This window comes from Passer domesticus, chromosome Z, assembly GCF_036417665.1.
Source record: "Passer domesticus isolate bPasDom1 chromosome Z, bPasDom1.hap1, whole genome shotgun sequence".
In the NCBI taxonomy this organism is placed as follows: domain Eukaryota; kingdom Metazoa; phylum Chordata; class Aves; order Passeriformes; family Passeridae; genus Passer; species Passer domesticus.
The window spans coordinates 81,548,921-81,573,530 of NC_087512.1; the positions used below are offsets into that span (position 1 = coordinate 81,548,921).

The 24,610-nt window shown below is 45.2% G+C and overlaps 1 long non-coding RNA gene across 23 annotated transcripts; it reads left to right on the forward strand.

The window, feature by feature from the left end:
• The first annotated feature begins 532 nt into the window (after positions 1 to 532).
• On the forward strand, positions 533 to 16,227 carry LOC135289470 (uncharacterized). 23 transcript variants are annotated; one of them, XR_010352227.1, is made up of 11 exons: positions 537 to 1,317; positions 3,116 to 3,841; positions 4,539 to 4,612; positions 4,704 to 4,834; positions 4,920 to 5,048; positions 5,223 to 5,324; positions 6,604 to 6,650; positions 6,745 to 8,611; positions 8,711 to 8,781; positions 12,060 to 12,085; positions 13,447 to 16,225. It is a non-coding gene; the product is annotated as an uncharacterized LOC135289470 (long non-coding RNA). The 23 variants fall into 23 exon arrangements; XR_010352230.1 differs by lacking the exon at positions 13,447 to 16,225 and adding an exon at positions 12,893 to 13,437; XR_010352218.1 differs by having other exon boundaries at positions 6,745 to 8,781.
• Positions 16,228 to 24,610: the final 8,383 nt, after the last annotated feature.

A 24,610-nucleotide genomic window follows, 5' to 3' on the forward strand; every position in this document is an offset into this window, starting at 1 on the left:
TGAAGGAGCGAGGGGGACGAGGGAATGGAGGAGCGAGAGAGATGAAGGAGCAAGAGTGATGAAGGAATGAAGGAGCGGGGTGGATGAGAGGGAATGGCGTGATGCAGGGAATGAAAGACATGAGGGCGATAACGATGCGAGGGGATAAAGGGAATGAGAGGAACGACGGAAAGGAGCGGGGTGACGGAATGAGGGTCTCCAGGGGGTGAAGGCTGAGGGGGCTGCAGGGGTGAGGGTGGCAGAGATGAGGGGCAGTGGAGCTGGACGGCATGAGGGGCTGAGGGGGATGAGGGACTGAAGGGGATGAGGGGATGAGGGAAATGAGAGGTTGAAGGGGCAGCGGGACTGAGGGGGATGAGGGGCGGAAGGGAATGAGGGGCTGAAGGGGAGAAGGGGATGAGGGGAATCGGAGGTTGAAGGGGCAGCAGGGCTGAGGGGGATGAGAGGCTCGAGGGTTTGAGGGGCTGAAGGGGCAGCGGGAATGAGGGGGAGAAGGGGATGAGGGAAATGAGAGGATGAGGGAAATGAGAGGTTGAGGGGGCAGCGGGACTGAGGGGGATGAGGGGCTGAAGGGGCAGCGGGAATGAGGGGAAGAAGGGGATCAGGGGAATCAGAGGTTGAAGGGGCTGAGGGGGATGAGAGCCATGAGGGGCTGAGGGGGATGAGAGACGGAAGGGAATGAGGGGCAGCAGGGCCGAGGGGGATGAGAGGCTCGAGGGTTTGAGGGGCTGAAGGGGCACCGGGAATGAGGGATGAGGGGCCGAGGGCCACGAGGGAGGGACGGGCTGGAGGTGCCTGCGGGGTGTGAAGCTCCTGAGGGCCATGAGGGACCCTGGGGGCTGCAGCCGCCCACCCCAGCCCGGTGTGGGTGCTCAGCCAGCCCTGGAGGAGCCAGCCCCTCCGTGCATCCAGCCCTGGCTGGTTTTACACCAAGCGCTGGGCAATAGCAGGCCTAGTCACCTTCCTGTCCCCCTGTAAAAATATATAATGTTACTCTTTGAGGAGGAGGTGGTGTGGAGGTAACATGGCAGGGGGGTCACCTGAGCACTTCCTAGACCATTCCCAGGTCTTTCCAATGCTATTTCCAGGAGGTGCCAGCATGTATTCCAGTGTTCCATTACCCAGCTGCAGTGTTTCTGTAATTGCCTGTAGGTCTGAGACTTTTGGAGGAGCACTGAAGCTGTTCTGCTACGCAAATGCTGATGGAATTATTTTTTCAATTAAAGAGTCTATTAAACCATACGTTTTCCAGTGGTAAAGTCCTGCCTGGCACAGCTAAGCAGTCCAAAGTAAATGCACAGAATGCACTACAACAGGGTAGACAAAAAACATTTGTTTTACCTATGTAGCTATAATCTGCTGTTTTAAATAGTTTTAGAATTGTTGTGTGTATAGTAAACCACAGCTACCCCACCAGTCTGTAGACCACACTGCTCAGGGAAAGCTTCTGTATACAAATGGTGGGTTGTGATGTGGCATTTTCCCAACTGTGCACTTCCAAATTTCCTTGTAATTTGCTGGGTGTGGAGAGCTCAGGAGGGCCAAAGCTTTGCTTTTTCATTTTCTTTTTTCTTCTTCTTTTTCTTTTTTCTTTTTCTTTTTTTTCTTCTTTTTCTTCTTTTTCTTTTTCTCTTCTTTTTCTTCTTTATCCTTTTTCTTTTTCTTTTTCTTTTTCTTTTTCTTTTCTTTTTTTTTCTTTTTTCTTTTTTCTTCTTTTTCTTCTTTTCCTCCTTTTTCTCCTTTTTTCTTTTTGCTTTTTTCTTTTTTCTTCTTCTTCTCCTTTTTCCTTTTCTTTGTTCTTTTCTTATATTCCTGAGACAAAATGTCCCTCTTTGTTGTTAAAATTCCTGTTATCAGCCAAGTCCTTCAAATAAATACCAGAGTTCATGTACAAAGATGGTTTTCACCACTTGTGATCAATGAAATGTTCCATCTCAGTCTGCAGTTTTCAACATTAGGCACATATAAACAAAGTTTTACTTCATTAAGTTATTCTGGAGGATTATTAATTGTATTATGTGTATTATTTGTATTATTTGAGCACATTATATGCCCCCATAGATTGGTATTTTCACTGCATACATAATTTTTAAAATCAACTGCATAGCTTGGGTGATGCCATTATAGGCTGTGACACTATAGCCCTTATTTAATCATCAGAATTAATTATTTATATGATTCTTTACTGTTTCTTTTAAATGGATGGGTTTTTTAAGTTGTTGAGTAAACCATGGTGTCACCCACCCCTGAGTTTTGGGGGAGGATTCTTCACTGTGGAGTGTTCTCTGTAGGCCATTTTTGCTAACAGTAAATGCAAGTGGTAATGAAAAAACGTCACATAATGTGCATTTCCTTGGAAGCTACAGCTCCTGATTTCTAATTTTAGCTTTGTTACCGTCTCTCTGGATTATCTTAGGGAAGAATCGTTGGGTTTGAGACATGGCTCGTATAAAAAGTGGCTGAGAGGGCCCTGATTTTGCATCAAAGTTGGCAAAGGAGTTGCCATGGCTGGAAAAATAAGGCTGAGCAGAGTGAAATTCTGTTCTTGCAGCACCTGGTATCAGCTTGGTCATCTCCAGTCCTGTTGCCAGGGCACTGCAGTAGATTGCAGTGTGTGCCTCTTTTTCAAGGGAAATGCATCTGCTGCAGCTCTGAAATTACTGGACACGAAGTCACAAAGTGGGGGGTTCTCTCCTCTCTCTTCCTCCTTTTGCCTGGAAAAATGCCTTGGGTTTCCATCTCACCTGTGCCAGGCAACAGCATTAATAGCCCTGTTCCTTGTGTCACTGCTTTAAATGCATTAAAAGGTCATTAGACCATTTAATTTTCTTCTAAATATATTTTTCTACATTAAGAATATATCCATTTTTCATATATCATCATTGATGATGATGATGAATGAGCAAAATCATTGATACCAATACCAAATATTTATCAAATATCAAAACAAATAAATTAAATTTTCACAGTAAATTACAGTTGTTGTAGGGACTTAGTTGATTGGGAATTGTAGAACTGAGCTAAATAAAGATTGTGGAGAATAATCCTTTATCAGCCAGACTGAATGACCTCTGAAATGTCTTTTTCATCTCTCCATCCTGCTCTTTTGTCCCAGGAAATGCGGCTCCAGCCCAAACTCCTTGATCACTCGAGCAGTTCGTGCAGCACTCCACTCTCCAAAGGAGAAAAGGTGACATTACAGCTCCCAGACTGGCAAAATTAACACCACGAGCATTTCATCCCATGAATCTTCCCCAGTGCGCTTCATCTCCTGACAAAGCAATTCTTCACAGCAATTCTAATGCTGCTTCTTACACTTTGTTCTTTGACTACTCCTAATTTCTGACACTGAGTGATGCTGCTGAAATGAGATGATAATTTGTTATTGCTAGTGCCTGGCAGTGCCTGTGTTGCAAAGTTTTGTAAGAAAAGAATATTGCCAGGTGGGGGCCTAATCAGAAATAATTTGGTGTGGCCAAAGCAAAATTCTCCTGAGACTGTCTTGTGAGGCTGCTGGACAGCATGGTCAAACCATTTCACCCGTGCTGTAGTGCAAAGTTTCTTCATTTTCTGTACTAATATGTAACAAGAATTAAAAACAAGATATTCTGCATTTTTCTGCTGTGTTTGTTCAGGAGACTTAGTAGTCAAAATCCTGTCCCCTGACAGAACTTGGTAAGTGAACAGTTACTTTTTCAAAATTGTTAACAAAGCCTATTTTTCAGTAATCACTGTAATACTGCTCTTCTTTTGTCAGGTACACAAGTAGTGTTATTTTTCCTTTTGCTGGCAGAAAAGGAGGAATGAAGTGACCTGTTGAAGGCTGTGGTAACTGCTGGAGGTGAATGGAGAGGAATTTTGTCAACTTGTATTCTGTGCCTTCGACTGTTTGAGCTCTTGGGCTCTGTGACTGTGCTGGAAGTTCAGAAGGAAATAAACTGAGTACACAAACAGCATTCATTTTTCATGAAGGTTTTTATTCCACTCCAGTGGCAAATGTTTCCAATCCGCACTGAAGGAAGTACAGTCACAATCCAGCAGTTGCCACCTTCTGTTTTTAGCAATTTTTCCTACCTTTTTTGTTTTACATAAAAGTTGAATAGATCTTTCAGAGTTCAGATTATTTTTTTCATTTGTTTTGTATTCTCTTCAAGTTTCTTGTGGTTTTTTTGGGGTTTTTTTGTCTCCTAGCCCAATATATATCAAACTCAACTTGAGACAGGCTATCTAGGAAATACTGATGCCATTCATGCAAAAGGCAGCAACAGTTGAAAGTCTCAAAAGTATTGCTCCTGGGCAGGGAAATTGAATTTTGGGGGTGTTGCAGCTAATGAGAAGAACTGCTTGATGCAGAAGGATTTTTTTCTAGTTAGCTCACAAGTTCTTGGTCAAAATAGCATTAAAATATCTGTGGGCAGTGGAGCAAAGATCATTGTTACATGAAATTACAGTAAGAGGATACACTTGGAACTATAGTAAATATGTATAACTCTAATAAACAAGCAAGTTATTCTTTCTCTCTTGTTTTATTACACCAGCAAACTACAATACCAGTACTGAGTTGGCTAAAAAGTCAGAAAGAAGTTCAACGTGCAGTGTGTGAAATATTTTTGTAGGTAGATCAGAACTAGGATTGCTTTTATGCAAATAACATAAATTAAGCCTATTGATAAGCTCCAGAGTACATTACTCTTCTGTTACAGGTCTAAAAAATTTTTTTACCTAAGGAGACTGATCCAGTTGAAGATTGAGAGGGAAATTCTACACAGGTGAAAGGGGTTTGTGTAAAATAAAGTAGTTCAACAACAGAAACTATGCAGAAGCCAAGCAGAAGGTAACACACGTTTAAAAGTATTTCTGTATAGCTTTTGTTATGGAATTTATGCACAGTACATGCAGTACAGGCTGTGTCCCAGCAGGTTGGCCTTAACACGTGTCCCTGATGCCACTGCACAGCATGCACACAACACCCTGCACTCCAGGGATAAACGGGATCTGCCTGTTTGACCCCAGGATTTCTGAGGATCACCACAGGCATCGTTCCAAGGGTTAGATTTGGTCTCATTTCCCTTTCTTCCCTATTTTCCCCCTTGCCTGTGGCAGCACAGCGACAAGCCCTGGAGCTTAAGCTGAGTCCAACTGAGGCTCTTCCCAGTAAGGTTGTTACCCACGGAGTGTTATCACTCCCTGTTATTTTAGTAACAGCTACTTTCTCTTATTAGAGCCCATGAAATCCTTCTCTGACTGCTCAGATCCCAGGAGGAAATGCCAGTCCCATACCTACCAGAACCAGAGCAGTGAAAATACCTCCTGATGGCAGCTGGGTGAAAACTCTGGGGGCCTTACTGTGGGTTTGGGGGGTCTGGGGAGGGATACAAGGGGCCTTGGGGGGAGGTTTGGGGGTGCGTGAGGGGGCTGAAGGGGAATTATCCTGGGTTTAAGGGAGATCTGGAATGTTAGAGAGGCTCGGGGGAGCTGTTAGGAGGATTATCATGGCTTGGGGGAGGTCTGGGGGGCTGTGGTGTTTTTGGGGTAGCTGCAGGGGGATTTCGTGGGTTTATGGGGGCCTGAGGGGCACAAGGGGATTGGGGGTGCTCTGGGGTACTATAGATTCGGGGCACTGTAGGGATACAGAGGGATTATGGGGGTCTTTGGGGAGGTCTGGGCAGGCTGTAGGGGGTAATGGGGTTTATCATGGATTTGTGGTGGTCTGGGGGAGCTATCAGGGAGTTATGGGGGCTTTGGGGTTCTGGTAGGTCTGTAGGAAGTTTTGGGAGTGCAGAGGAGTTGGGGGGTTCTGGGGGGTTACAGATTTGAAGGGGCTCTAGAGAGGTATGGAGGTTCTAGAGAAACAAGAGGGTTAATGGGGAGGTAAAATGGAGTGGGGGGCTCTGGGGGAGTTGGGAGGGGTTCTGGGGAGTTGTCATGGGTCTGGGGGGCATAGGGGGCTCAGGAGGAGTTTGTGGAGTTATGATGTCTTAACATAAATTTGGGGCATCTCTTGGGTGTCTTGGGGCTATAGGGCACTTATGGATTTGGGGGGATTTGTGGAGTTACAGGGGGGATTATCATGGGTTGAGGTGGTCTTTGGGAGTTGTGAGGGGTTTATGATGTGGCTGGGGGCTTCTGTACCCTAGAAAACATCCAACGGGCTGTGGGCCTGGACCTACAATAATGAAATTAAACTGCTTTGTGCTGTCAGAGGTCATGCTGGTAACACTAGTGTGAGTTTATGAATAGGAGATTGGAGCTGCCTCTGTAAGAAACTTAAAAGTTTATGTGGAAAAACAAAGTTATTAAGTATCTCTTAAGCACAAGTGCATAGTCTGGTGATGGTCTGTCTGAGAGCATTTCAAAGCCACTTGTTAAAATGTGAGTTAAATGGGTGCAGAAACAAAGTAACCCAAAACAAGGGATTATGCAGTTCTCCTTCAGGCCTCCCCTCCCCGAGGAATTCTTATCGTTTTACTGCTCTGCAGCACTTCTAATACAACAGTTGTGGCACTGGAGAAAATCCCCGTTTTGATGTCCTCACCAACAAAAGATCATGCCCTCTAACTACACATTTTTCATATACCTCTTTCTCCCATTTGTTAATGATAGGAATTTTCTTCACATCTCAGAAAAGACCTGCTGCCTAAAATGAAGAGGTTAGCATGTGCTAAATGCCAGACTTCACTAAATACTCTATTAAATAATATAAGTTTATTTATAACACTCATGTTATTGTTTATCATTATTTAGATAAGGCCAAGGACTTTTTTCCCCCTCCTTTGAATTACAGAGTCCAGGAATTTACCAGAACCTCCAAAAATCGTATCAGCAGTTTAATTAGAGGTATTATCCAATCTAGTTTTGTTTGGGTTTGGTGGCTCTTTCCCCCCTAACATCTGTGCATTTATTCAGGTGAAGCCTGAAACCTGCAGCATGCTGCATAATCACTGCGTATATCAAGCAAGATGATCCTTTGAATGTTGCTGGAATACTTTCCTGACCCTGAAACTGCTGACAATTTCCACTGCAGAAGTGTGTGCAAAAAAAGGATTTGTTGGGCTCCAACCCTCCAAACTGCACCAGTGGAATTCCAACACCAGGTTCTTGCAGTTTCACTACTCTTGTCCCCCCCACCAATCCTTACCTCAGAATTTCTTACTTTTAGTCCATGATTCCCAAAAGCACTGGCCCCACTTGACCAAATTTACCCTGGCACAAGGGTTCACTGAAGTATTTACCTACAGCACAGTTATACCACAGGGAAGATTCCAGGCAGGGCAGGGGGTAGAGGTTATCCAAACCACTTCCAATCCCCAGCCCCAGCCACTGTGCAGCACTTTCACCGGGTAAATAATACAGCAGGAGTCAAAGGAAGTCAGGAGGAGAAGAGTCTGAGAGCAATCTGTCACCGAAATTTGAATGATTTATTTAATAACACTGTGAAATAGCACACCTCAGCCTCTGCAGCTCATCAGCGCCAGCTCCCCTGGTCTGTGCGCGGCACTGACAGCTCCTTACCATAACAATGGGATCCACGGGCCAAACTCTCCGCCGGTGCAGCTCTGCTGAAGTCAGGGCGGCTGTGTGACAGAATTCTTCCAGCCCAGCAATCACTCTGCATTATCCGGCGCTGCAACACCTGAGGAATGACAAACCCAGGTAAGCCCTGTGAGGCTCAGACTACATCACGCTGAAAGGACGCGTTTCTCTTCCCAGGAATTTTCACAGAAACGGCTAAAATCTAGAAACAAAGCCAAAATAAGATGTAAAATTAAACGGTGGATCTCTGGAGCACGATGTATACATTTGTACGTGATTTTAGAGGCCAGAGAGGTGGTTATCCTGCATGTGAGACTAGTGGAATGTGCCCCCGAGCACCAATTCAAAGGAGACCCACCCAGCAGCAGCGATCCCGAGCGCTGCTTTCCCAGCATCGCTCTTTTGTCTGCCGTCCCGACACTTCACCCAAATCCAGGTCACTTTCTGCTTAATCCCTTTTCATCCCAACTCTTGGTAACTTTTCCTCTCCCCTCACCTGCTCCGTCAAACAACGTGGCTGTGGGGATAGGCGTATTTCGCTCATGTAAAAATATATATCCGTGTGTGTTTGCAACAACACTTACAAATGTTGTCTGTCTGGTAAATTAGCTTGGCTTTTTCAGGAAAATGTTTACACACTGAGGTGGCTGAAAGCACCTTGGGAGACGACAGCTCGTTGTGGGTTTCCAGAAGCCGAGGAACAGCTGCTCTATCCTGTTTTCTCAGCTGGGGAATTGCTGGGGGATGATGGTGAGGCTGGTGTCACCCATTTCCAGCTCCCACCTTCTTCCACCTCTGCCCCTGCTCCCTCCGCTGCCTTTCGCAGGTCATTGGCTCCTTGCTGCTATTTCCACCTACCTGCGGAATGAGGATGAGGAGGATAATGGGAGAGGTGTTTTGAAGATCAATTCAATAGTACTTAAGGCCCTTTCAGACACTCAAGTGAGAGCATGGGTGTATAGAAAATCAAAGTATAATTACTATGAAAATGTACAGTATTGTTCAGAGTAAAAGGGAAGGGAAGGCAGGATGATGAGATAATCAGACCACTGCAACTGAAGAATTTTGAGACATGATAGTAAGTAAAAGGAAACATTTTTAATTGAGCTTAGGGAGGGTTATTTCCAGCAAGAAATGTTAATTTCCTTTTTTTTTTTTTTTAATCTTAACCTTTGAGTTTGGGCAAGCCTCTGAGACCATCAACCTTTAACCCAGCACCAAGTGTTCACCACTAAACCAGGTTCCCAGGTGCCACAATTTTGCTATCTGACCAATATTGGCAGTGTGGTGGGGAATGGGAAGCTGTAAAATGGTGTTTCAAGGCTCAAGCCTGTAACCATATTCACCAGTAAATACAACATTAACAAGTCTAGATTTGGGTCCCTACTGCTGTGTTATTACTGGTTATATTATCAGATAAAGGCTTACTAGGGATAATATGAGTTTGTTGTAATTGTGAGTCTTTTCTTAAGAAGCCTGTCATCAAGAAGCACCTGAAGATTTACCATGCTTGAATTTATTAGAGATGATAGGTCCAAAGTGACCCACACTGCCCTCAATTCCCTTGGTTCCTTCTGCTACTTCAGCAACCAGTGTTCCTTTTCAGAGGACATGATGGGGAGCACCTCCAGCTCAGTCCAGAAAAGGCTAAAGGTGTGGCATTTATAAAGCTCGCGTTGCCACAAATCACACCAACTGTAACTGTTCTGTACGTGATGTAAAGTCAGACATAAATGAGGTACAACACTCAGAGTGTGGAGCTCGTGCTACCCTACATTTCATTTGCTGAACTCTGTCTGCTTGTTTGGATTCCACACTACCATGAACATTCCAGCACCAGCCCTCTTGCTGGGGTTTCTATTTATAGCATTCTCTCTCTTCACTGGATGCCCCTCCATCTTACTTCCAAAGAGGCATTAATTAGGGTCTTAAAGCAGAATTCATATATCTTTAATAATTTAATTTAGATACAAAATATACTCAATATTCTTGCAAAAGACAATATTTTTTTAATAACTCTATGCTATATTGTGAAATAGGATGAATTTCTAAATGTTCCTCTTTCACATTTTCTCCTGTTTTTCTCTTATGTATTTGGGGGCTAACAGCCACCATCTCCGCAAATTCCAGATTTCACACATGCACATATTTAGCCATAAGGCAATTCTGAACTTTCAAAATTAAGCACACAGCTATTCCCCGTAGGATACAAGATTTCTTTTGCATTCTAAATAATTTCTGTCTTCATAGCAGAACTACTTAGCTCTGTGTAGACTCAGACTTTGGCACTGAATTGGAGAGACAGGTTTGAAGGAGGGACTCTTGGATGGATAAGGACCTGGCTGGATGGCTGCATCCAAAAAGTTACAGGAAATCACTCAGCATCCAAGTGGGAACCAGTAGCCAGTGTTATAATAACTTAATATCAGCACCTAAAAAGGAGCTGGAGAGGGACTTTGGGTGAGGACCTGGAGTGACAGGAGGGAGGGAATAGCTTCCCACTGCTAAAGGAAGGGCTGGATGGGATGTTGGGAATTAGGAATTGTTTCCAAAATTGGGGACAATTGGGAAGGAATTGTTCTGTGAGAATGTGAGGCCCTGGCACAGGGTGCCCAGAGCAGCTGGGGCTGCCCCTGGATCCCTGGCAGTGCCCAAGGCCAGGCTGGACACTGGGGAGCCTGGGACAGTGGGAGGTGTCCCTGCCATGGCTGGGGTGGCACTGGGTGGGCTTAAGGTCCCTCCCATCCCAAACCAACCTGTGATTCCATGATTCTACAGCTCTAAAGGAAAAAAACCAAAGCCCAGAAATATTCAGCAACCTTAATCCTGAGCAGGCTGCCGGTGCAGCCCTCAGTGCAGCTCTGAGCATTGTGGCTGGTGCTGCTGGAAACACCAGCAGTAGCACTATGGAGAAGTAATTGTTCCTTCCCATCTCTTGCTGGGCATTAACTCAGGCACCAGTTAATAAACTCGGTGCTGTGGTTCTCACTCTGCAACACCCCACACCAGCTGTGCTCCTCACCAAGCCCTGGCTGCCTCCCTGCTCACAAGAGGTTCGGTGGGCTTAGGAAGGAAAACTGCAAGCAAGGAGGGGTTTGAATAACAGAGCTGAGTACTTCTTTCCTCTGACTATTCGAGCTATTTTTTCATTGTGGAAACTTTACTCCAAAATTACCTTTTCGGTGTGTGGGAATCAGACAGATAGCAATTTTGAGAATGTCTTGAGGGAGCAAGGTGATTTGAGTGATGAGACTCATAAGCCTTGTAATTACCGTAATTATGAGACCATACCTCTACAGGTAAGAACTCATAAGTAAAAACATTAGCATGACCATTTAAGAAGCTCAGTAATTCATTCCAGGGCATGTGGTTACAGTGCAATGCTTAACATAAACTTCATGACTCTGCTGGCACTTGGCCTTGCCTCTGGAGCATGTATCCATCCTCCAAGTGTGGGTCCTTTTGTCCCGTGCTGTTTGTGTGCAGACTTTTAAATACAGCACTTACAGCTGGCCAGACCTTACCCAGCGTTTTAGACATTGTTAGAGCTGCAGCTTTATAAAGAAATAGTGGAAACACTGGAGTGTTCCTGCTCAGATTTCACTCTGAGAAATCCATGCTCAAAAGGAGCCCCAAACCCAGGACTTTTCTGTCCCACATGTGCTTTAATCTGACCCTGACCCGCTGCCTAATGGGGTGGATGAGCAGGAAAACTTGGCAGTGTGAAGAAATGCCTCATTCTTGGCCACTCTGTGCTCTCTTTTTGTTTGTTTGCTTGTTTACTTGGCACTTCAGTGCCAGGTTATATCTTCTGTCAGTGTGAGCAACGTCTCAAACCCTCTCAGTGAGAGAAGGTTGGTAGGGAGAAGAAAATCTCTCCCTGAGCAGACATGCCGAGGCAGAGAGTGCAAAAAACACAGGGCCATTAGATGGGATATTGTTAATATTCTTCAAAGTTTGTATCCATGAGCTATAGCATGAACTGCCAGCCACAAAGTGATGGTATCATATGGAAACTGCAGACGATCCTTTTGATCACAGTGTATACAATATTTCTTGAAGGTGTGTGCAGGACAAGTTAGTACGGATCACAGCTTGTTTGGGTTTTTATTTATACTCATTTCCCTGAGTTTTATTTCACTGCATTGTTCACCACTTGCAGATTCGATGCTAAAAAGCATGTTTTATCACCCAGTGGTTTTTCCATTTCAGTGTCACAATTTTGTTTGGACTTTGAGTCATTCTAGTCACACAAAGTTACTGCTCCATGCTGAAATCACTCAGTATCAATCTGTTTCAGTTACAGCTGAAAATCATTATTTATTCAAATTTTATCAATGAGGAGTCAGTATAATACTTGCAATCCAATTAAAACATGCTTGGAAAGCTAAAAAAAGATGCAGTTTTCAATTAAATTTTTAAAAAAAACACTGCATCTGTCCTCCCACAATTCACCATACAAAGCAAAACCAGCCTCATAACCTTTGCATTATCTCTTTGTTTTTGTGCTGACCTTGCATTAAAAGGTTGCAATAGCTACTTTCCAGATAAGGTAAGAATTTGGAAGTTGAGATAAACATGTTTTTAAGCATTTTCTTTCTTCTGGTGTTTGTTGTTGTTGTTGTTGTTGTTGTTTTGTTTTTTGTTGTTATTTTTATTGTTTATTCTTTGTTTTATTGTTTTATTTATTGTTTTGTGGGGGGTTTTGTTGGTTTGGTTTGGGTTTCTGTTTTTTTTTGGAGGGGGGGTTGTTTCTGGGAGATTTGTTTGTTTGTTTATATGTAATAAAACAACTCCCCCAAAATTTTGAATTCCTTATCACCCCCAGATATGTTTTCAAGGATATTAAAAACAAAAGAATCCTGAAATGCACTGTTTTGAGAACAGGCTGAAAAATCTTTTCGGTTTGATTTTAACTGAAATTTTCTCTGGAATCTTCACTGTAATTTTGGTTCTCCTGTTGAGAAGAAGTACCCTTTAGAATGGTAGGGAAAATGTTAAGGGATTAAAATTATGTTTATTATATCTTTGTTGCCATAAAATGGAAATTTTTCCAAGATTTTAGGTGACCTGCCCTCTAGAAAAGGGATCCTCTGAAGAGCACCATTTGTATTAGCAAAACTGTTAGTATGTTATACATACTGTACCTAAAATAATGTCTTCAATACCATTACATTTGCAATACTCAGAAGGGTCAGAACAGAGAATTTAGCTTCAATTTGCTAATTTTACATGTCAGCATTCTGGTGTGGTAATTAGTGGCTCATCTGCATTGTGTTTGCCCACCTTTTTGAGGGCAAAGATTAGATTAAACTCTTTTAATGAGCAGCCGTGTATTTTTTAATGCTCTTTTTCTCAGGCTCTAATCTGTTGCTGCTAGTCTTACTGAAACCATGGTTGGAAGACAGAAATATTAAATGGATTTTAAGGGTGCTGAAGAAAGCCTTCCACTGAACCAGAGGAGCCTTCACTGTGGGCAAGCATGGTGCCAGGCTCCCTCACAGGGATGGAGGGAGCATTTCCATGGAAACTTGTTCCACTTTGGGAGTTGCTCTGTCCTCCCCAGCCCCTCTGATTTCCCCACTGGCTACCCCCTCATGATTCCTGGAAACCCAAGGCTCCAGCTGCAGGATCCACCAGCACCACAGACTTGCTCTTCTGGTGTTGGCACAAGAAATAAATGGGTTTGTTGCCGTGGTGGAATGTGGTTCCTGATTCCCTCACGAATCCCTGTCTTATTGCTGTCCTCCTCTTCCACGTACAAGGAAAAACTTCATGCTGTACCATGAGGATTTTTCCTGGCAGGAAAAGGATCATTCTAACTATTCCCCTTAAAAATAACCCCCAGAAAAATCTCAAATGAACTGACTTATTCTTTTTCTTTTTTTTCCTCTTCTTTATTTCTTTTTTCAGACAAAAGGAGAAGGTTGCCCAAACATTTCCTCACTCCAAATTCCTCTCACACCCTGCTTTGAAATACAGCAGCACGAGCTCTGCTCTGGTTCCACTCCTTCCCCCTCAACTCCCAGGAAGCAGTCAGTGCTCATTACACCCTGCTCAGTTAATTTCTTTACAGGGAATACAACTGTACAGCCAAGGAACCTGCCGGCTCCCATGCTCCCATTATTCAAGTTTACAAAGGTACATTTTTAGAATATTTTCAAAGATTAATACAAGCCTGGTGATGTTGCATCCAGAAGTATCCAGACTTAGAAGTGTAGCACACAGCAACCATTTCCCCCTAAAACAGAAATCATAAAGGGCACAGAAAACAGAATCTAGACATTAGAAACTGTTGGAGAATTTTTGTAAGAAACCCACAAAAATAAACTTGGTTTGTTAGCCAAGATCCCTATTCTTCTCTTATCAAACACAACCCTGTGACTACAACAGATTTAATCTTTCTCATCAGCAAGCAACTCTTAATCTTGGGGCATTTTCTACTGCAAATGTTACCCTGACATAAAGACTGTCTGCTCCAGGACTGTGCAGTCAATATCTGCTCTGCAGCCTGGGTCTGCACCACTAGTGGGACATAAATGCAAACTTCAGTTTACCACCGAGTTCCTCTGCTGGCCAAATTCACATTTTGGAGAGCCACTGGCATGTTAAATCCACATTTCACATGCTATTTATTCTTATTGCACATACTGAGGAATCATGCCACATGTAAATGGGTGCCTGGACTATTACTTAAGTAATTTCCTAATATTGTAAATTTTGCCACAGGAAGGGAAAATTTAAGATTTTGTCCACAGTGGTAACTGAAATACTGTGTCATGACTCATGACAAGAACTCTGGCAGCCACTGTACCAATAAATAAACTGCTGCCCAAACCCAAAATAATTCAAAAGATAATAACCATAAATGATGGGGGTAAAAAAAAAAAAAAATTCAGCAATTGTTCCTTCCAGCCTAAGAAATTTCTCTAATAATTGGACAACACAATGCGACTTTTTGCAGAAAAATAAGTACACATTGAGTATTTATTGTAGTTTAATCCATTAGGCACTGTTTAACTGCTTATCCAGACCCCATTAATCCAGTTTTTAGCACCTTCATTTTCAAACCTAAATCTGTGTTGTAGCCAACCATAAAACCAGCACACCCTCTCTGCACCATGCCTTCATTAGCACTCTGCTGCCAAGCATGTAAAAACACGACAGAGACACCAGAGACCAGATTCCAACTGCAGGCAAGGCATTCTTGGGTTAAAACTGGCATCAGCACCAACGTGAAATTGCTCCTGCACAGAATATCACAGAGATGGTTATCAACTGCACTGGGGAGGAACAAAAACTTACCACGAAAACTTCAGGAAAATGTGAATTTCGTCTGCATTGGCCAGGAAAGAGTTTGTTTTCCCAACTGCTTCCTCTTCTTCTCTACAACACTATTATTATTATTATTATTATTATTATTATTATTATTATTATTATTATTATTATTATTATTATTATTATTTGGCACTATTGATATTTTTGGAAAACTAATCCTGTACCCAAGAGATCTCTGTCACCTCATCACCATCTTCTGTAGAAGCAGTTGAGGGGTCCTGCAAAGAAGCCTCACACTTACAGACTCTGATTATTACAATTTTGCCAAGATACCACGCTCCTCATGCTGCATCTGGATTAAGGATATGCACAAGATGCACTTAGAATGCAGTTAAAATGGCAGTAATCTCTGTGTAAGATATGGAACACATTACAGTTCTGACTAGATTTAGGACAACGCTCCTGCTGCACTGGATTTACCTTTAGTCTCAGTGCAACACGTTCTCTACACTTTCATTGTTATTAAACTCGCGTTAAACAACCCTCCAGGACATACTTATACCTGTAATATTTGACATTTTAGCCATATATAACACAATTTATATACAATATATATATTTATAAATAATATGTATATATGTCTTGGCTCGGTACCTGGAAACTTCTCCTCCAATGTGGTTGCTGATGTCTCACCTGCACTCACAGCTGGCAAAGAAGCAAACGTTCAGCAAATTATTACAGGAATTCCAACTAATTTTCCCCAAAATACAGTTGTACTAAATATAAAGATAACAAAAAAAAAAAAAAAAAGGAAAGAAAATGAAGGAAAAAAAAAAAAGAAACAGAACTTAGGCACTAACACAGTGTTTTCTAGAAAGTTTATAAGATTTTTCTTGAAAGGGCACAGAGAGATTCCTGCTTTGTGCTCAGGCAGATCGACATTCCAAGACACATCAGTGAGCTTTCACTGCTACAGTTATGACTTTTTATTAAAAAAAACCCCATAACACAAGTTTTTTCACCAGCTGCAATCAAATTAAGTTCAGAGGAGCTCAAAAATGTTTCTGATCAGCTCAGAATAAGGAGGTTTGCAGGGACCTGAGGAGTCACAGACAGGTACTCCCTCCCTACCTAAAGGGAAAGAATAACCTCTGCTAGTTTAACATAAATATCTTCAGGTTGATCTGTGACGTGTGCGCTGGAGATTTTTATTTTTCCTGTGGTTAGTACACAACATACAGCCACTGTTTCATTCACCAGGTTGGTCAGGATGAGTCTCAGGCTGCCACAGCAAGTGAGGCTGAGCGCTGCCCGTGCTGGGTGCCAGCCCTCAGAGCCTTTCTCCTCCTCCTCCTCACACCCTGTCCCTCACCACACACACACACACACACGGGTATCTCCATCCATCCATCCATCCATCCATCCATCCATCCATCCATCCATCCATCCATCATCCATCCATCATCCATCATCCATCCATCCATCATCCATCCATCATCCATCATCCATCCATCCATCCATCCATCCATCCATTCGTCCATCCATCATCCATCCATCATCCATCCATCCATCCATCCATCCATCCATCCATCCATCCATCATCCATCCATCCATCATCCATCCATCCATCCATCCATCCATCATCCATCCATCATCCATCCATCCATCCATCCATCATCCATCCATCATCCATCCATCCATCCATCCATCCATCATCCATCCATCCATCATCCATCCATCCATCCATCCATCCATCCATCCATCCATCCATCATCCATCCATCCATCCATCATCCATCCATCCATCCATCCATCCATCCATCCATCCATCCATCATCCATCCATCCATCCATCCATCCATCCATCATCCATCCATCCATCCATCCATCATCCATCCATCATCCATCCATCCATCCATCCATCCATCATCCATCCATCCATCATCCATCATCCATCCATCCATCCATCCATCCATCCATCCATCCATCCATCCATCCATCCATCCATCATCCATCCATCCATCCATCATCCATCCATCCATCCATGCATCATCCATCCATCCATCCATCATCCATCCATCCATCCATCCATCCATCCATCCATGCATCATCCATCCATCCATCCATCCATCCATCCATCCATCCATCCATCCATCCATCCATCATCCATCCATCCATCCATCCATCCATCCATCCATCCATCCATCCATCCATCCCTCTCCCCGGAGTTGCTGCTCCCTGCTCAGGGACCCTGGAGAGCACGGAGGCAGCGGGAGCGGGCTTGGAGTGATGCTGGGATGCATTCCCGTGTGCCTCCAAACGCCCCACGGACCCAGCCGGGGTCAGGAGCCCTCGCCTGCGGTTCCCAGCGCTCCGGCTCTGCCTTCCTCCCCTTCCTGCCCTTCTTCTCTCGGCCGTGACCCCGTGGCTGGAGGGTCCCGCTGCTCCCCAGCGGCCAGGCAATGTGCTGAGGCCCGCAAAGAGTTAGTGCTCCTTCCACACAGCCTTCCGAGGGCACGAAGCCAGCAGCAAAGCCACCCCAACCACCGAGCCCCGACACCCCGCAAACCCTGCGTGGGACCAGCTCCGGCCGCGAGCGGGGAGCGCGGAGCGCAGCCCGGCCTGCAGGTGCGGGCACGGCGCAGGATGACCGATGTGTGCCTGCCAGGGCATTCCTGCCACTTCTGCCACCTCTCCTGCCCGCCGTGACACCCACCCGCGGCCGTGCCCTCACCCTCGGGTGACAGCCCGCGTACTGGGAACACACCAAACCCCAACAAACCCACACCGAGGCACACCCGCGCCGCACCCCGCGGGCCGAGCAGCGCCGGGGGGACGCGGGGCAGGCGCGGGGGGCAGCGGCGGCGGGGCGGCCGCGCCTGTGTCAGCACAAGCCGGGCGGGAGCGGCAGCGGCAGCCGCGCCAGGCGCCGGGCGGCGGCGGGAGGCGGCGCGGGGACGGAACAGCAAATGCTATTCAGCCCCAGCAGTTTCAAGCCGCCCTTGCCGGGGAATTGCCGGAGCTGCTGCGGGCGCCCAGCGCCGGCTCCGCGCGGCAGCGCCGGTGCGGGACCGCGGGGGCGCGCGGGGAGCGCCGGCAGCGCGCGGGGCGCGCCGCGGGGCCGCGCAAACCCCGGGGAGGGGGGGACAGCGGCCCGCTGAGCCCCGAAAAGGGGACACAGGGTTTGGGGGGGTGTGTGTGTGTGTGCCCGTGGCTGGGCTCTGCGAATCTGGACACTATTATAATTGATATTATTATTATTATTATTACTATTATTATTATTATTATTGTTATTGTTATTGTTATTGTTATTGTTATTATTGTTATTACTACTATTATTACTATTACTATTATTATTACTATTATTATTATTATTTAGTACTATTATTAGTATTTAGTATTAGTATTAGTATTATTAAGTATTACTAGTATTAGTATTATTTATTTATTTATTTATTTATTTATTTATTTATTTTCTATTAGTGGTACTATTAGTAGTATTAGTGGCATTAGTATTATTATTTATTTATTTATTTAGCATTAGTATTAGTATCAGTATTAATATTAGTAGTGGTAGTAGTAGTAGTAGTATCAGTATTAGTATTAGTATCAGTATTAGTATTAGAGTCAGTATCAGTATCAGTATTAGTAATATTATTAGTATCAGTATCAGTAATAGTATTAGTATTAGTATTAGTATCAGTACCAGTATCCGTATTAGTAATATTATTAGTATTAGTATCAGTATCAGTATTAGTAATATTATTAGTATTACTATCAGTATCAGTATTAATAATAGTATTAGTATCAGTATTAGTAATAGTAATAGTATTAGTATCAGTATCAGTATTAGTAATATTATTAGTAATACTATTAGTATCATTAGTGTTATTGGTATTAATTTCTCAATTTTTTAATTTTTTTTTTAAGTAATTAAAAAAAAAAAAAAATAAACAGGAGCGGAGCCCCCAGCGCGGCCCGCTCCGGGGCAGGGCTGACAGCCGGGGTCAAGAAACAGCTGCTGGAGTTAATGTTTCTTCCTCCCACTCCGGCTGATGGCGGTGCCCGGCCAAGGCGAAGTGGGAGCGGGAGCGCTGCTCGGGCTCGGCCCGGCGGGATGCAGGACGGGCCGGGGGCGAAGCGGGGTCCGGGTGCCCCTGGTCCCCTCCCGCGGCCGGGCGGGCTCGGGGATGGTTCCCGGTGCGAGTGTGTCCCGCCCGGGCTCGCAGGGACCCCGCTCCGGTGACCCTGCCCGACCCCAGGGACCCTCCCCGGTGAGCCGGGTCCGGTCCCGGCAGAGCTCGGCAGGCTGGGCTGGCCCTCCTGGAACGCTCGGCGCTCTCTGGATTGCTAAAACGCTTCCCCGGGTACATGCTCGGAGGCGTGCTTGCGTCTTAAAGAATGCCTGATTCCCAGAATTCCCACTGACACAGCCGCTGTCTCCTTCCCCGCCATGGAAGGACCTCCCTGGGAGAGCCGGTTCTTTAGGAAGTTGGGCAGGATTTCTTCTGGAGGGGAGCGATTAGATGAGTCACTCTTGTTTTTCCCCACCACGAACGAGGCCACCCCTCGGCTCACGTTTGGTGCGCTTGGGATCATCCCTGCCCTCAGCCAGCTTTGTCAGGAGCTGCACCATCTCCATCAGGACCTGTTGTGACGTGTTCCACCATGCCGTGACACGGCTCCATCCTGTGCAGGGGCCGTCTGGGACATTTCTGCCTTTGCCATTGCCACAGAGAATCCACCTATTCATGAATAAAATAGATGCAGAGCGAGCACTATTGACATCCTTGTGAGAGGCTCACTGAAAGCAGGGCTGTCCAGAAAGCCCTGCTGCCTCCTGGCCTGCTCCATTCCTCCCCTAATTCCCTGCTCAGGATGCTCCACTATTCCACTCGGCTGCCTTCCATCACTCAGAGGGCTCTGCTCTGTCTCCTGCTTTTCCCAGGCTGGTCCACTCTGCTCCTTCAGCTGTATTCTCCACACGGCTCTCTGCCCAACTCCGCTGCTTCCTGCTAATTAATGCCTGATTTTTTTTTATGTTTCTGCTGTCGAAAAAAAGATAGCACTTTGATTAGACACACAGACACACACACATGAGTGTTAACTCTTCTCTTTCCGAGGAGTCAATGACTTGAAATCCAGGTGCTGAACTCCAAATTCCCAAGGAGTTCAGTGAGATGGGGGCTCCACATGTGGTGCTCACAACCAACACTTCTAACCCAGGCTCACCAAACAGATTTACCCTAATTCAGACTTCCTACTTCAGACCCACCGGTTCAGATTCCCTGTTGGATTCTGCAGTTCCAATGAAACACCTACATGCACATTTTGTTTGGGGTTTTTCTGAGCCAAGCCCTTGCTACTGCAACCCATAAAAGGCTGGATTGTGTTTGTCTTTTCAAGTTTCTCTACATCCTCAGGAGAATTAACGTGCTTGGTCTTGCTGTTCAGAAACTTGCTGCAGGTTGCAGCTCAGGAGAATCAGCTCCTTGTCTTTTTCAGCCATCTTCTCCCTTTTTCCACCCAAAGCAGCCTCGAGCATTTGCCACCCTGTGTCCAAAGTTTCCTCATGCACAAATAACATGAAACTTGGAAGAATTGTGTGGAGTTCAGATATGGAAGGGTCGTGGTTCAGAAACTCCAAGGATCCCTCCAAGATTTCCGAAGGTTGTGAAGGTCATGAGAAGAAATCATCCACTTCTACGAACAGAGCCCTTTTCAGGTCTTTATCCTTGAGGGTTTCTTTCCCTCCTGAGCCTCTGAAAGTTAATCCTAACTAAAAATCAATACTTTGAAGGCACTGTTTCCAAAAAAATTCGTGGTCTTGTTGATGCACTGGCAGGGATTTTGGGCAGTGTGTCTGCAGAGGGATCTCTCTGCCCTGCCTTGCCATGCCAATGCTGATTTCATGGTTTGCTGCAGAATAAAAAAAAAATATTGACAGCCTCTGCTCCCACTGTTTCGTACAAAGGGAGAGTGGAACATCAGTATTTACAAACTCACCACCAATGAAAGAAAACATTTTATCAAACCACATGACTTCAGATGAGAGAGCACATTGCCACAGCAGATAACTGAGGTCAAGCAGTTTCCAAGCTACAAAAGAAAGCAGACGTTTTTTATGAGCGGCAAGAACATTCGAAATCAGAGCAGATAAACTAAAGCAAACATGTACAGAGGGAGATATAAAACCTTAGGTTCCAAATCTTCCCTCAATCTCAGAACAAACAAGTCAGATACAGACAGATACTGGGCAGATCACTGCACGTCTTCACTGAGGGCTCCTTGAACTTTTATTGGAAACATCTGATTCCAGCAGCTACCGAGGCAGATCAAACACCAGAGAGAGCAGGAGATCCCACCCCTGAATGATACACCTCTGTTTGTTTTGTACCCAGGAGAGTTTGCAAATTAATGAGCTGCTCCAGACTGCGGGGTCACTTTCTCCAGCTGGGGAATGCTCACAGTAGAGCACACTTTTTAAATGTCATTTGTTGGTGGTGGTTTGTTGGTGCCTTGAGTTTCTCGGGCTGGGAGACCGGATTTAACCCACTGTACATCCACCAAAACATTCTGCTGTGCAGCAGAGCCCTGTCTGATGAAGCTGGCTGTCACTTTGCTGGCTGGGAGGGGTCACTCTGCAGTTTTGGGACAGCAGCAGGCTCGCTCCCTCCTGGACACTTTGCCAACCAGGACGCCTGTGGATAAGATGTGGACATGTGGCTGTGGGCTGGGCTGTGAATTTGCTGCGGTGAAATAAAGCCATTTCCTGGGTTTCCACCAGCTCAGAGCTGACACTGGTGTCTGTGAGTGGTGGTGTCACCCCAGCCAGCAGCCAGGCCCCTCGTGGGGGGAAAACTGGATGGGTGAAGCACAGAGCACCCATGGGCTGAGACAAAGAGAAGGCAAAAGCCGTGCACACAGGCAAGGCAAGAGCAGAATTCATCCCCTGCCTCCCCTCCAGCAGCTCCCAGAGGGCAGGGCCCTCACCTGTGACAGTGAGCTGAGGACAAACACCCCCCCTGCCAACACCCCCTTGCTCCCTGTGCCCTCCTCCTGCCACCCTGAGCACGGGGCCAAAGGGGCTGGGACATCCCTGGGGTCCCTTGGGGTCACCTGTCCTGGCCCTGTCCCCTCCAGCCTCCCACAGGAGGGGCAGGGAAAGGCTTTGCAGGCTCGGGGTGAGCCCAGCAATGACAGAAACATCTCTGGATCTCCAAAAATCCACAGCGGATTTTCTCTGGATCCGCTGTGCCCGGGGCCACCAACATCTGGAGGGGTGGGAGAGACCCCGGGACACCCACCCAGCCAGATGTGCTGCAGGTTTGGGGGCTGTGCTGTCCCAAGTGCAGCTGGAGGTAAATGTGGGCTCAGTGGTTCTTGGGTTTCCTCTGGTTGAGATGATCCTGAGGTGTGTTAAAAGTCTTTTTCCCCAACCCAGCTGTCCAAGAAGGAGTCAGAAGTCTTCAGCTGTCGTTCTCAAGGCTGTTTATTATTATTTATCTAAAACATTTTCTGTCTGGCCTGCCAAGGTCTGTTCTGCAGGTCAGTCTGAGGCACACTGCCCTCCCACGGGGCTGGTGTTGTCCTTTATACTACAAACCACATATTCCATATTTACAGTTGTGTCCCAACACCTATCACTGTGTCAGACAGTGACTTTCTACCCTACACCAACCCCACAGTGCCACCATCACCAAGGAGATGGAGGCTGGGAAGAAGAAGGGAGAAGGACAGGACAGTGCCCCGATCCCCCCATCTTGTCCCCTAGACCCCCACAGTGAAACTCTTCAAAATTCACCTTTCACCCTGTGACAACTTCAACTACTGAAACTTTTGTGACCTGTAATTCTTCATATAGAGTTGGCAATTTGCTCCCTGGGTTGAGATCGAATTCCCAGGTCTGTTTGGCTTCCTGCCAGGGTCTCTGAGCCCTTGCCAGGGCTTTGAGACATCCAGGGCACCCAGAGGGATGTTCTGGGATGTTCTGGGATGTTCTGGGTTCTGACTGATGGTGCTGACTGGCAGGTGTTGGTGAGGAAATGAAGTGGAAGTTGAGGATGTGATCATCACAGAGAGTTTGGAAATCGTGCTTCAGCACAGCCTGAGCAGAGAGAGAGAAAATTCCTGCACGGGAATGAGATGTGTTTCTGCTCTTCTCAGGTGATGGTAATTATCATAAGCATTAAAATAGATTATTTTGATTTTTTTTTCACGTAATTTTGTGACAGGAAGAGTTGCCTCACAACGTCTTCTGCTGATGTTAGAAAACTCCGCCACTCTCCAGCTAGTAATGTTCTGGAAAAACTGAAAAACAACAGAAAAGAAGAACCTGTCTTCCAAATCGTCAGAAAATTTCCTGAGGAAGCTCCAAACCCAATCTCTGTCATCCACTGGAAAGAAATGGTATTAATTAATGGAAGTTTCTCTTAATATTTGATCCAGAAAAAGTGCTTAAGGGGCTTTCAGAAGACAAAGATTCTCATGCAGCTGATGATTCAATGGCATCAAAATATGCTTTTTTTTTTTCCTTTCTTTACAAACATCTGGTAGAAAATGTGCTTTCACAAGATGCTGAAAGACTCTCCTAAATCCCGCCAAATTTTCCCTAATAGCTCCTCTAAGCATCTCCGGAGCTTCAGTATAACCCAGGGAATTTTAATATTATTAAATAGCAGAAAATTTCACATTTTGCATAACTTCATCAAAACTGGGCTTTATTTTAAAAAGCATTGAGAAACCACCTTTGAATTTAGTCCCTTGTTTAGTTTTTTCAGTAGAGTTCTTGATGACTTCTGCTAACATCACATTATTTTGTAGGAGTCTTTGTGATTATTTCCTCTTGCAATTATCAGGAAAAAAAATAAAGGAAAAGAGCAATGTCCATCTTCAAAAATGGAGGAAAAAGGCAATGCCAGAACTCAGGATTTTTCACACTCCTGGCAGTCAGCTGTGGCATGTCAGAGCAGTGGCACTGGGGAAGTTCTGCCCAAAGGGATCCAAGTGGAATATCTGGGGGCATTTGCAATATTTATAAATACCAAAAAATTGTGATATTTGTGGTTAGTGGAGGGACAAGCAGGAGGATGAAGCCACCTACTCAGTAATCTTACAATTTTGTGCAGCAAAAAAGTGGGGGAGCTAACAGGAACGGCTGAAAGTCTTGGTGCACAATCAAAACTGCAAGTTAATAAGCATAGCAGGCACTTGTTCAAGTAATTTACATGACTGGAATATTAATTTGAGAGGGGATAACTTTCCCTGGAAGGGTGGGGAGGGCAGCAGAGAGTGCTTTTTAAAATAACAAGATGATGCAAGGATTGTCCCAAGGCCTGGGTGGGAAAGAAGGTGGATGGGTTAAGGGCTGGTGGGTGAAAGTCACAGGAAAAATCACATTTTTTGTGCACTGCTGAAGTGGATGGTGCTTCTGGGAAGCAATTAAATTGTGTGAAAACACTGGAACCCCGGGAAATGCAGAAACTTAACTGCTCCAGAGATGAGGTAAAGGAAGGAAAGCAGGAAAACAGGAGGAAAATCAGCTTGCAAATGGTCGTCAGGAGGTCATTGCTCAGTAAATACACAGAAAGGGAAATATTTTCTGGGGAACAGGCCTGAGATATCCACTGGATTTGACAGTTCCTTTAAAAAACTGTATTAAAGGCAGAACCATAAACTCTGCCAATGCAGAAGCAGGCTAGAAATGAATGTAGCTAAATCAGGCATGTTTGAATGGCTTAAAACACAAGAAGAGAGTACAGGAAGTTGGAAACTAGGTCAAACTAGGGGAAAAAAGGGAAA